The sequence below is a fragment of the Canis lupus genome, chromosome 9 (assembly GCF_003254725.2).
Source record: "Canis lupus dingo isolate Sandy chromosome 9, ASM325472v2, whole genome shotgun sequence".
Taxonomy (NCBI): Eukaryota; Metazoa; Chordata; class Mammalia; order Carnivora; family Canidae; genus Canis; species Canis lupus.
This window is the reverse complement of record NC_064251.1, coordinates 32,427,986-32,440,081: the sequence shown is the minus strand read 5'-3', so window position 1 is coordinate 32,440,081 and position 12,096 is coordinate 32,427,986. Positions and strand designations below refer to the sequence as shown.

General features: G+C 37.6%; 1 protein-coding gene across 2 annotated transcripts in view; it reads right to left on the bottom strand.

Annotated features, from left to right (window-relative positions):
- The window catches only part of ANKFN1 (ankyrin repeat and fibronectin type III domain containing 1), a 298,750-nt gene that overhangs the window by 142,143 nt on the left and 144,511 nt on the right, over positions 1–12,096 (bottom strand). The gene's annotated exons all lie outside the window — the stretch shown is intronic.

The window sequence follows — 12,096 nt, the reverse complement described above, 5'->3', positions numbered from 1 at the left end:
GTCTTGCTTACAATTTCTTGCAACACAAAAAAAGACTTCCTAATGCCTTTCAATTTGGTCAGACCTATTCAGTTTTAGTCACTTGTATCGGGCCCACCCAATCTTAGCTAAATGGTCATATTTACATTTGGGAGGATGATTTAAAGCACTATTTGTAGTGTGTATGTACATACGGGTGTGTTTTCATCTTTAATAATCTTTTCACTTACGCAAAAGCAAAAATAGAAAAAGTAGGTGATTTGGCATCTTTCTCATTCTATCTACAGATCCTTTAACTTTGCTTCAGTAGCAATTAAGCGTTTCCTCTATATCTTGCTGTTCCCACGAAAATTCCAGATTGATAGCAAGCTGGCTCACATGGAGATTGCCTTAACCTCTTTCTTTCTGCCTTCTGTCTCTAGACTTTTCCTTCAGCGCTAATGCCCCAGTTCAAGCCATCTGTCTTGTCTACATCATTATCATTCCCAAAATAACTTTACATTCTTTTGTATCTCACACAGTGCCCAGGAGTCCAGTAAATAAATTCTTGTCGATTGATCAAATTCCAGTTACTTGCCCTCTAACTGATGACACCTACCCACATGGCCCCCTTTGTCTTTGCTCATCTCCCATCTGTTCCCTTCAGTCAAAATAGGTTGACTTTCCCTGTCTGACTTCCTTCTCATACTGCCCCAGCTGTCCCTTCCTTCCTGGCCATCATTCAGCATGTTTCTATTCTTCTAGATTTCATCTATCATTATATTTTCTCCCCCCACCATATTTAAAATTTTGTCTGATGAAAGACATTGAAAAAGGCGCTTTGTATTATTTGTTCTCATAAACATGCACACCCCTCCCAAATAACTGTACTCTTAAATTTTTACCCTTATAGAAAGGGGCAAGCCTTTGAGAAATAGTGTTGCTTTTTGGCTCTGGAATTTGGCAGACCCAAGCTTGTTGTTATCTATATGTGACTCTAGGAACTTTATTTAAATTCTCAGAGTTTGTTTCACCGTATATAAAGAGAATTCTTATAGAGTTGTGAAGATTAAATGAATTAACAAATGAAAGCATGCATCCTATTTAATGCTTACTACAGCCACTCAATAAATAGCAGCAATTATTAAGATTACATCAATCTTCTTCTCAAATCAGAGACACCAAAGTACATTGTAATAATTTACATAGTTTTCTTATTAGTTTTAAACATTGTTTTAAAACATGACTTTATGTACTTATTATACTATTTAGCTTGATTTTGATAGAAAAATATAAGTATATATTTTTATATGGATGTTTACAGTAACAGTAAAACAGAAAGTTGAACTTCAAACAGTGGAAAGAGAGGAATAAAGATAAGTCTATAGAAAAATTAAAAAATAAAATAAATAAAATAAATAGAAATGTAAAATGAAGTAGTAAGGCTAAGATTTAATATACCTGTGAGCACAATATACCCAAATGGTTTAATTTCCTAATAAAAGACAAAACTTTCCAACTGAGATTTTTTTTTCCAAAGTAGGCTTCAGGCCCAGCATGGAGCCCAACATGGGGCTTGAACTCACAACCCTGAGATCAAGACCTGAGCTGAAATCAAGAGTTGGACACTTAACTGACTGAGCCATCCAGGAACCCCTCTGAGATTATAAGTGGTGCACCTAAATAAACGTTTCACAGAAAGATTAAAAATAATAGTATGACAGCGGGAATGGCAAAGTAATGACTTCCAAAAATCTTCTCTTTCATAAAAGCAATAAGGATACTAGCAGGAATTATCAGAATTAATTTTCTCAGAACTCTGGAAATTAACCAAAGTTTTGCAGAATCCATTTCTATTTGAGACAAGTGGCTAATTTGGTAAGATCAGTGAGCTTTGTGGCATTTTTAACTTGCTCAGTTCCTATCTTTCCCAGCTCTATGGTAGCCTTGAAGACCATCAATGTATATATTCATGATTAAAAAAACAATAATCTGGCAGCCACTGAATGGTGCAGAATGGTGACAGAGCTCCTTCACAATCCCATTTTGAGAGAATCATCATCATTTGACCTGGCTGGTGGTTCCCTGGAAGACCCCACCCATAAGATTTTTCTTTATTTGATGCTGACCTCAGAGTTCACAAAGTGCAAATAACCTTTTCCCTTAAGGCATCTTGTCAAAAACAAACATCAGCAATTGTTTAATCATCACAGCTGCCTGAGGTGCTAGATAAAAGTAGACTAACAATAGACTAATCAAAAAGCTTAAAAGGGATATGAGATGCCCATAGAGGACTTTGAAAAGCTCTGACACAGTGTCAGGATCTAGCTGACCACATGTATGCTGGGAGCATTCTCATAAAATACCTGAGAAGGTCCTAAGCTCTTGTCTCTGTCTAATGTTAAGGCTACATGAAAAGCAGGAAGTGAAGGGTAAGGCAGAGCTGACAAATGCCTGGTTGGATAGCATGGAATGTGTGCCTCAACATGTGCACAGAGCCCTTCTGTAAAGATCAGAAGACCCACTGGTTTCAGGCATTTAAGGAAATTAAGCTAACCAAGCAGAGACTTCAGTGGCCATCAAAATGATAAGGAATTGACAAAGAATACAGACTTTACAGACTTAATTCTGAAAAGTTGCTAAACAATAAACCCTGAGAGAGTGGGATAATTTGATTTGTAGAGTTGCCACATTATATTCAGATGTCTAGTTTTTTTTATTTTTATTTTTATTTTTATTTTTATTTTATTTTTATTTTTTTTAGGATTTTATTTACTTATTCATGAGAGACACAGAGAGAGGCAGAGGGAGAAGCAGGCTCCCCATGAGGAGCCTGATGCAGGACTCGATCCCAGGACTCCAGGATCATGACCTGAGCTGAAGGCAGATGCTCAACTGCTGAGCCATCCAGGTGCCCCAAGATTCCTAGTTTTTAACAAGAAAAATATGAGCCATGCACAAAACAAACAAACAAAAATATGTCTCAGTCATAGGAAATAAAGCAGTCAATAAACATTGCCCTGAATATGTTACTTATTAGACAAAAACTTTATTTTTTTTATTTTTTTTGACAAAAACTTTAAATATGATTATCTTAAATATGTTCAAGGAACTTAAGGAAACCATATCTAAAGAAATAAAGAAAATTGTGAGAATATCTCACAAAATAGAGAATATCAATAAAGACAACTTATAAAACAAATCCAGAACCAAATAGATATTGTGAAGTTGAAATACATAATAAATGAAAAATTCACTAGAGGTGCTCAGCATTAGATCTGAACAGGAAGAAGGAAGAATCATGAAACTTTATGATAGGTCAATTGGGATTATCCAGTTTTAGGAGCAAAAAGAGAAAAATGTGAAGAAAAATGAGCAGAGTCTCAGACAAGTGTCAAACACCACCAAGTGTACCATACACATAATAGGAGTCTAAGAAAGAGAGGGAGGAGGGGGAGAGAGAATATTTGAAGAAATAATGGTCAAAAACTTCCCCAAATTGATGAGAAGCATTAACCTACACATTCAAGAAGCTCAATGAACACCAATAGAATACACTCAAAGAGATTCACACCTACATAACATCATAATTAAGCCACTAAAGGCTAAAAACAAAGAGAAAATCCTGGAAACAAGAAATAACTAATTACATACAAGGAATCCTTAGGAAGATTTACAGCTGATTTTTCACCAGAAAACCATAGAGGCCAGAGGGAAGTGGGATGACATATTCAAAATGCCAAAGAAAGATCGTCAAATAAGAATTTCTCTATACAGTAAAACAACTCTTCAAAAATGAAGATGATATTAAGACATTCAGGGATAAACAAATACTAAGAGAATTTGACAGCAGGCCTTCCTTACAAAAATATTAAAGGGAAGGACGCATGGGTGGCTCTGTCAGTTAAGTGTCCAATTCTTGATTTCAGCTCAGGTCATGATCTCACAATTGTGAGATCAAGTCCTATGTTGGGCTCCCTGATCAGCAGAGAGTCTGCTTGAGATTCTCTTTCTCCCTCTGCCCCTCTTCTCCTCTCTAAAATATATATAAATAAAACGTTTTTAAAAAAGAGAAATATTAAAGGGAATCCTTCAGGCTGAAATGAAAGGATACTAGACAGTGACTCAAATCCACACAAGGAAAGAAAGAACATTGGTAAGGAAACCATGAAGGTAAACATAAAAGGTAATATAAAACAATATAAGTCTATCTTTTGTTTATAACCCTTTTATTCTCCTTTCTGATTTAAGACAATGAAATGAAAATGAAATTAAAACAATTCTATTTATTATAGCATGACATTAAAAAGATTTAAATCCTGAGGAATAAATTTAACAAAAGAAGTACAAAATATATTAACCTTTCCTCAGTTCCTGTTTTCCTGTGCTATATGATTCCTTTTGGGGACTTTACTAACATATTGTGTAATCCCTAGAGCGTCCAGAAAAGTGTCTTAAAAATGACAACAGTACTCTCTGCATTTTTGTATTAAATTGACCTGGGAGAAAAAAAGAGACTCACTTGTTGAATGAAATATCTGATGGGTAAAATAGATACAGAATCCTAAGAGGAGAACTAGTAAGGAAATTATTTTCATTATGTTACATCTGGAATATTACTCTTTAGAGGGGATTCCTTGTTAGCCATTTTTACTGAAACAGAATGAGATCTATAGCTCTGTTTTATTCCATTCTTCAACTTCAAGATAATCATTTTGGTTTTAAGCACAGTATTAAAAGTAGGGACTTTGGGGTGCTTGGGTGGCTCATATGATTGGGCCAGTGACTCTTGATTTTTGAGTCAGGTCATGATCTCAACTCAGGTCATGATCTCAGGGTCATGAAATCGAACCACAAGTCAAGCTCTGCACTCAGCATGAAGTCTTCTTGAGAGTCTTTCTTCCTCTCCCTCTGCCCCTCTTGCTTATGTTCTCAATCTCTTTTTCTCTCAGATAAATAAATAAATCTTTTAAAAAGGTAGGGGCTTTGATGTCAAGTCTGATCTAACTTTGGATCTGGCTCTTCTACCTATTAACTGCATGACATTGGGCAAATTATTTACCATCCCTAAGCTTCAATTTCCTTAACAGTATTCTGTATCTGAATTATAAAAGTCATGTCTAAAAAGAATAGTAGAGTTTTTTTTTTTATATATATATTTATGATAGTCACAGAGAGAGAGAGGCAGAGACACAGGCAGAGGGAGAAGCAGGCTCCATGCACCGGGAGCCCGATGTGGGATTCGATCCCGGGTCTCCAGAATCGCGCCCTGGGCCAAAGGCAGGCGCCAAACCGCTGCGCCACCCAGGGATCCCGAATAGTAGAGTTTTAAATGTTTAGCAGAGTGCCTGAAATAAATAGATGTTCAAAAAAAAATTCATTTCAGGCCTACTGTTCTCAGGCAACTACTGGGCTGTTTTTTGACACTACAGATTAGGTTTCCTTTCTGAATTTCATACAAATGGAATAATCACTATGCACTTTTTAAAAATCTGCCTTCTTTAACTCAGCTTAATTATTTTGAGATTCACCCACATTGTTATATCTATCAGTAAGTAGTTCTTCACTTTTTATTGCTGAGTAGTATTATGTTGGATGGGTATAACCACTATTAATAAAATTTTAGCCATCATTTTAATAAGAAAAAACTCTTGAGAGTTTCTCTAAGAAAATAAATATATCTTTTGTTTTCTTCCTTCAAAGAGGCTCTAGGGGCCCTGAGAGGCAAAGAGAAGGGCAAACAGATCTGTTGATTGAAGTTGGGCTGGTCTCTGCAACACAGCTATAGGACCAGAATTTAGGAGATAGGAAGACACGCTATATGGGAAAGCTAGTCTCTAGTTTTATACTTTTGTTTTCCATCCTAATAGTTTCTTTTCTCCCACAATATTTAATAAAGGTTATGTTAAATGTTACAGCCTGCCAGATATTTAAGGGAAAAAAATACCAATTCTATACAAAACTCTTCCAAAACTTTGGTTTCATTTTAAGGCTAACATTGCCCTGATACGAAAACCAGAAAACAGGCATTACAAGAAAACAAAGCTATTGCTCAATGTCTCTCACAAACATAGACACAAAAAAGCTCAGCAAAGTGTTAGCAAGTAAGATCCAGCAATATACATAAAGGATACATGATGTTTCATGATCAGGTAGGGTTTATTCCAGGAAAGCAGGGTTAGTATAACATTCAACCACTCATCAATGTAATTCACTTCATTAACAGAATAAAAGAAGAAAAATCATATGGTCATCTTCATAGATGCAGAATAAGAAGAATTTGACATGATTCGATATCTGTTTACTGAACCAAAAACAAGAACAAAATGAAACAAAACAAAACAAAAAAAACCTTTCAGGAATATAAGGGAACTTGTCAACCAGATGAAGAGAATCTACAAAAATCTATAGACTTATACTTAATGGTTAAAGACCAAATGCTTCCTCCTAGGATCAGAAGCAATGCATGGATGTCCATTCCTCTCTCTCCTATTATACCGGACATTCTAGCTAGTGTAGCAAGGCAAGAAAAGGTATAAAGACTGGAAGGAAAGAAGCATAACAGTCTTCTTTTGCAGATAACATGAACATTTTGTAGAACGGTCTAATAAATCTACAAAAATCTACTCAGCAATAAATGTAACGAAATGTATGCAAAACTTGTATACTCGGAACTCCATGACACTAATGAGTAAAATTAAAGAAAACCTAAATAAATAGAGATGTATACTTTCTTCATGGATCAAATCAGAACTGATATTATTAAGATGTCAATTCTTCCAAACTGAACTCTAGATTCAATGCAGGGTGGTTTTTTTGTTTTTGTTTTTGTTTTTTTAGAAATCAAAAAGCTGATTCTGAAATTTTTATAAAAATGGAAAGGATCTAAAATAGCCAAAACAACTTTGAGAAAGAACAAAGTTGGAAGGCTTACACTACCTGATTTAAAGACCTGCTATAAAGTCATAGTAATCATGATCTGTGGTATTGGTATCAGGACAGCTCTTCAGATAAAGACTGTGACATAAAGATAGGTACATAGATTTAATGAAACCAAACAGAGAGCCCAGAAATAGCATGCTCATATATGATCAACTGATTTTTGACAACTGATTTTTGGAAAACTGAAATTTTCCAACAGAGAGCATCAGAACAATGAGATGTCCATATGCAAAAATAAAACCTCAGCCACTACTTCATCTCCTATATAAAAAATTAACTGGAATTGAAATATAGACCTAACTGCAAAAGCTCACACTATACAACTTCTTCTAGAAGAAAACATAGGAGAAAATCTTTGTGAACTTGAATAAGAAAATGATTTATTAAAAGAGGCACTGAGAGCAGAAACCATAAAATAAATTGATGAATTGCACTTTATGAAAATTAAAAACTTCTGCTCTTTATTACACCCTAATACCAGCTACACTTTTAATACACCTGGAGGCAAGCTTTAAGGAAAGAGTGAAAGTTTCCTGGAGAATCCATATCCAAAATGGCAAAAACAGTCTGTGGAGAGAGAGAGAGGAGTTTCCCCAGGTTTACTTTAAAACCACCTGTTCCCTGGGTTCTGGCTGCTTGCTCCCGTAGAGAGCTCTGGCTGCCACCTTCATCCTGTCCCCAAATACCAGCTGTGTCAAGTGAAGGGCGGGTCTGGCATGGCCCCCACTGTGCTTGCTGTGGCATTGGCTGCAGCAGCTCTGACCCAGTCAGACTCACAGAGGGAGGCTCCAATTTTACTCATGGCCACCCCAAGGGACTGGGTCACACTATCTGGAAATGTGAGAAACTGGACCAATGAGAGGTAGGAGATTGGAAGGAGCTCTCAGATAATTTCTTCTCCGTTCTTCCCTTGTGGACTGTTTTGAGGGCTTCTTGGAAGCAATCACACACAAACCACTAGATGTGTTTTCTTGTGAAGCCATGGCTAGTTCAGTAACAAATGATCTATTTTCATGTTTCCTCCTTGACTCAGTTCCCTTTTTCCTTGATGGCTTGACTCTTGGTGTCCTGAGGCTGTGTCTCCCAATACCCAACAGAACATTCATGATTGGTTTTGCCTCAGGTTTTGCTTTCACAGGGTAAGAAAAAATGTAATAATAGCCTTCGGAGAAAGTTGGCACCATTATTATATTATTATTTTGCAAACAAAGAAACTGAGGCCCATAGAATTTGGGTAACTTCTCCAAGATCCAAATAACCAGTAAATGGAGGAGGCAGGATTTATTCTGACTCCAAAGTCCATGGTCTTAGCAAATCTACTATTATTCTGCCTGAGGGAGCTTGGTCTGGCTGCCTGTCAGCTTCTTTCTAGACCTTGATTCTAAAGAGAAGATCTTGACCTCGTTATGAGTTCTGGCACGTCCAGAGTCCCTGATTCACAGGAGCTTGCTTCTGGGACTTTCTCATCATATTTGTACTGTGAAAAAAGACCTGAGCCAGTTTGGATGAGGAGCAGTTGTAAGACAAAGCATATTAGAAACAGGAACTCTAGCCATTCTTGACAGCTGGGTAGACAGATACATTCAGTGAAGGGAACATTTCTGACTGGGACAAGATTGCTCTTCAGGCTGTGATGTGAACTAGGGACCTTCACACTTCAACCTGCCTGTCACTAGACAGAAAAGAAAGTGTGACCCTTCTCCTATTCCCCACCTGCTGTTACCATGACAGGTATGTCTCTGATTGCTAAAGAGTGGCCAATTCTATTACACTGATAATATATAACGGTATGGAAGCAACCTTTCAAGTTCCTGTGCATCTAAAAACATATTTTCAGTTATTCAGTGATAAGTTTTGAAAAGTCAGTGGTTACTTCACAGCAGGAAGAAGATTGATTTTTGAAGTTTAAAAGGATGTTTATGAGGAAGCAGGTGAAAAGACAATTAATTTTGATTCTATAGTTTAATAAACCCTTTGGGTGACCTACTTTGGTAGTCTATATATGCTGTGATAGATCCTGGGAATTCAAAGGTGAATAAGACACCCTCAGAAGGTGACTGACAGTATTAGTTTGCCTAGGACTAAGCGGATTCCTGGGAGGCAGGACTTTCAGTGCTAAAACTAGGGAAGTCCCAGGCAAATTGAAACAAGTTGATTACCCTACCTGTACCCCAACATGGTGATAGGCTAATGAAGAAGACAGTTATGCAAGTGTGTGTTTGTATGAAATAGTGTGATACGTGAAATTATGAAATAGTGATAATGGCTTTTACTTCTATAGCACTTTCTAAGTCAGGCACTATTTAGAATAATGCCTTTATGTGTATCAGCTCTCTGTATCCCATAACAGTCTTGTGAAGTAAGGACTATTATCCCCATTTTACATAGAAAGGAATTGAGGTACTACTAAGGGGGCAGATCTGGGATTCAAACACAGGCAATATGGATCTGAGAGTTGATCTGAGAGCTAAGCCTCTCAACACTGCTCTCAAATGTTTAAGGCAAGAAATAGCATAGAGGAGTGAGTGACAGTAGGTGTCATGGGAGAAGAGGGTATGGGAGAATGGGTTAGAAATGGTGATGACCGAGCAAGATTTTGAACAGTGAATGAAGAATCAACCAGCAGGAAGGAAAGGAAAGGGCATTCCAGGTATAATAACTCAGGTTAGGACATGTGATAGTGTTGCTGGTTGGTCAGTGCCCACAGGTGCCCTAATAGAATTCTTCTGGGCTCTGACATTTCCAAAGGGCCTTTCATCTGCCACACAAAGACCTTTGGAAAGGAGCCTTGAGAGATAGCAGGACCAGACCAGCAAGGGCTTTGCATACCATGATGAGTGACAATAGATTTCACTTTTCACAATGGAGAAGCACTAGAGAAAGCCTGAGATTTGCATTTTTAGAGAATCACTCTGGTAGTATCCAGAGGGTGGTTTGAAGGGAAGAGGGCTATAGTGGGACCAGTGGCAGGGGACAGCCAAGTATAAGGCTGTTGAAAATCACAATGAGAGCTGGTGACTTCCACTCCAAGATGTCACAATGGGGATGGAGAAGGCTGGGCAGATTAAAAAGAGAGAGGAAGGAAGATGGACCAAATGTAGTTAGTGATTAGATGGAGGGACTTCAGGAGTTAGGAACCTGAGGATAACTTTTGTTAGCTCTGCTTGGTTGACTAGGTGCAGAATGGCTTACCAATAATTTTTTTAAAAAGAGAGGAATGTAAGAGGAAAACTGGATTTAAAAGGGGAAAGGTAGTGAGTTCAGCTTTCCACATGTGACTTTCAATGGCCTAGAGGAAAAATAGATGGTATCTTTTAATCCAAACATCCCATAAAAAGAAGGAAATGGCTTGTCCTAAAGCCTACTTAGCTTTCTGATTAAGAGTTAAGTGATAAAGGGTTGGTTGGTTAAGCATCCAACTATTGGTTTCAGCTCAGGTCATGATCTCAGGGTGGTGAGATCAGGCTCCACAGGCTCTGCACTCAGTGGGGATCTGCTTGAGAGTCTCTTTCTCTCCCTCTGCCCCTCCCTCTGCCCTCTGGCTTGCACATGCACACTCTCTCTCAAATAAATAAGTAAATCTTAAAAAAAAAAAAGAGTGAAATGATTATTACAAGAGAAGTTCTTGGAGATAGGTGTGAAATAGATAGAAAGCAGAAGAATTAATACAGTATTAATGCAACATCCTTTGGGTTTCCCGTGAGGAAGAAAATACTGAATACATTCATTTATGATAAGCTATGAGGGTCTCAATTTATTATTCCCCCTAAGAAGATTTCTTTTGTAAAAGACAGCAATATTTAATTGAATCTCTGATGAAAGAATTTCAGGTACCTTAATCCTAGAGACGGGATAATTCTTTTGGCAGATGAGTTTTCTAGAACTCCTTAAATAAATCACAGTACATTTACAGCTGTGAATTCCATGTGCATGGGTATGGGGGTAATTTGAATGTAAATTCTATAATGGGTTCTACTCATCCTTGAACTAACTCCTCCAAAATGTTCATTTCAAAACATTTAAGATCTTCAGTATCTCAGCATCATAAGTATAGGGAAGTCACTTATTACTGATTAATATTGATAAAAATTATTTACATGATCTATTTATTTAAAGTTGTGCTTTTAAAATGCCATTTTCCACTCTATTCTCCCCTTCTAGTCCCCTGAGTGTGATCATGCTTCCTTTAGAGTACCCTGTATCCCTTTGATGGGGAAGGTGTATATATCTCCTCATTCCCACATAAACCCTCATCCATAGGTTTCTGATGCATGGTCTCTGGATTAACGTAAACAACAACCTTGATTACCTACTGCATCTTTAATTGGAAAGCTTTAAGTAGTATCTCATGGATAGATTAGTTGAGCTTAGCATGTCTTCTTTAAAATAATCAGGAATAGAAAAAAAAAAAAAAAGGAAGAATGGAGATCCAGGTAGAGTGAGGGAATTTCCTAAAGACACATAGTCTGGGAATGAGCAAAAGTGCCCTACTATCCTGATATCTCTAATCATTAGTCAATTCCATCTCCTTCCTATTAGAATGCCATCAGTTCTGAAAGAGTCAAATCACATGGGAGAATGATGCTGCTCTTGTGATTGAGTGGCCTGGGATACTTTCCACTCTGCAAAACTTTGCCCATCTCTCAGATTTCCTAACTTCGGTTTTGATTTAGGGAAGCATGCTGCTCACTCTTCTGCCATCATCCATCTTTGTCAGCACCCAAGGCCACAACTCCATCTGAATGGCCAGTGATACGTTGCAGATAGTGTGCAACAAAGATAGTAAACTCTGTATGACCTTTATATGGATTCTGAACCAACTAGAAAAGGATTTGGTGCTGCCATAAAGCCTTGCAGTAACCAGGCAAAGAAAAGACCAAGAAGACATGGTAGTGGTAGCAGTGGTTGGAAAAGCAATCGCTTTTGCCATTCACGTTCCCCCTCTGCAGAGGCTGGCTTGCATTTTATTAGGAAATGAAGAAATCAAGTAAGTACAGGGATTTTGTGTTCCAGCATAGAAGCAAAATCAGACTGGATTATCAATGGTACTTCCAGTGGCCTTGGCGGGGCCCAAGACCAGCATGGGTAACAAGACGCTTAGAGTGTTCCACTTTGAACCTAATATTCCCTACCAACCATATATCTTCACAGAATAAGAAAAGGATATAAGGCATATGGGTACAAAAGTAGCACTGG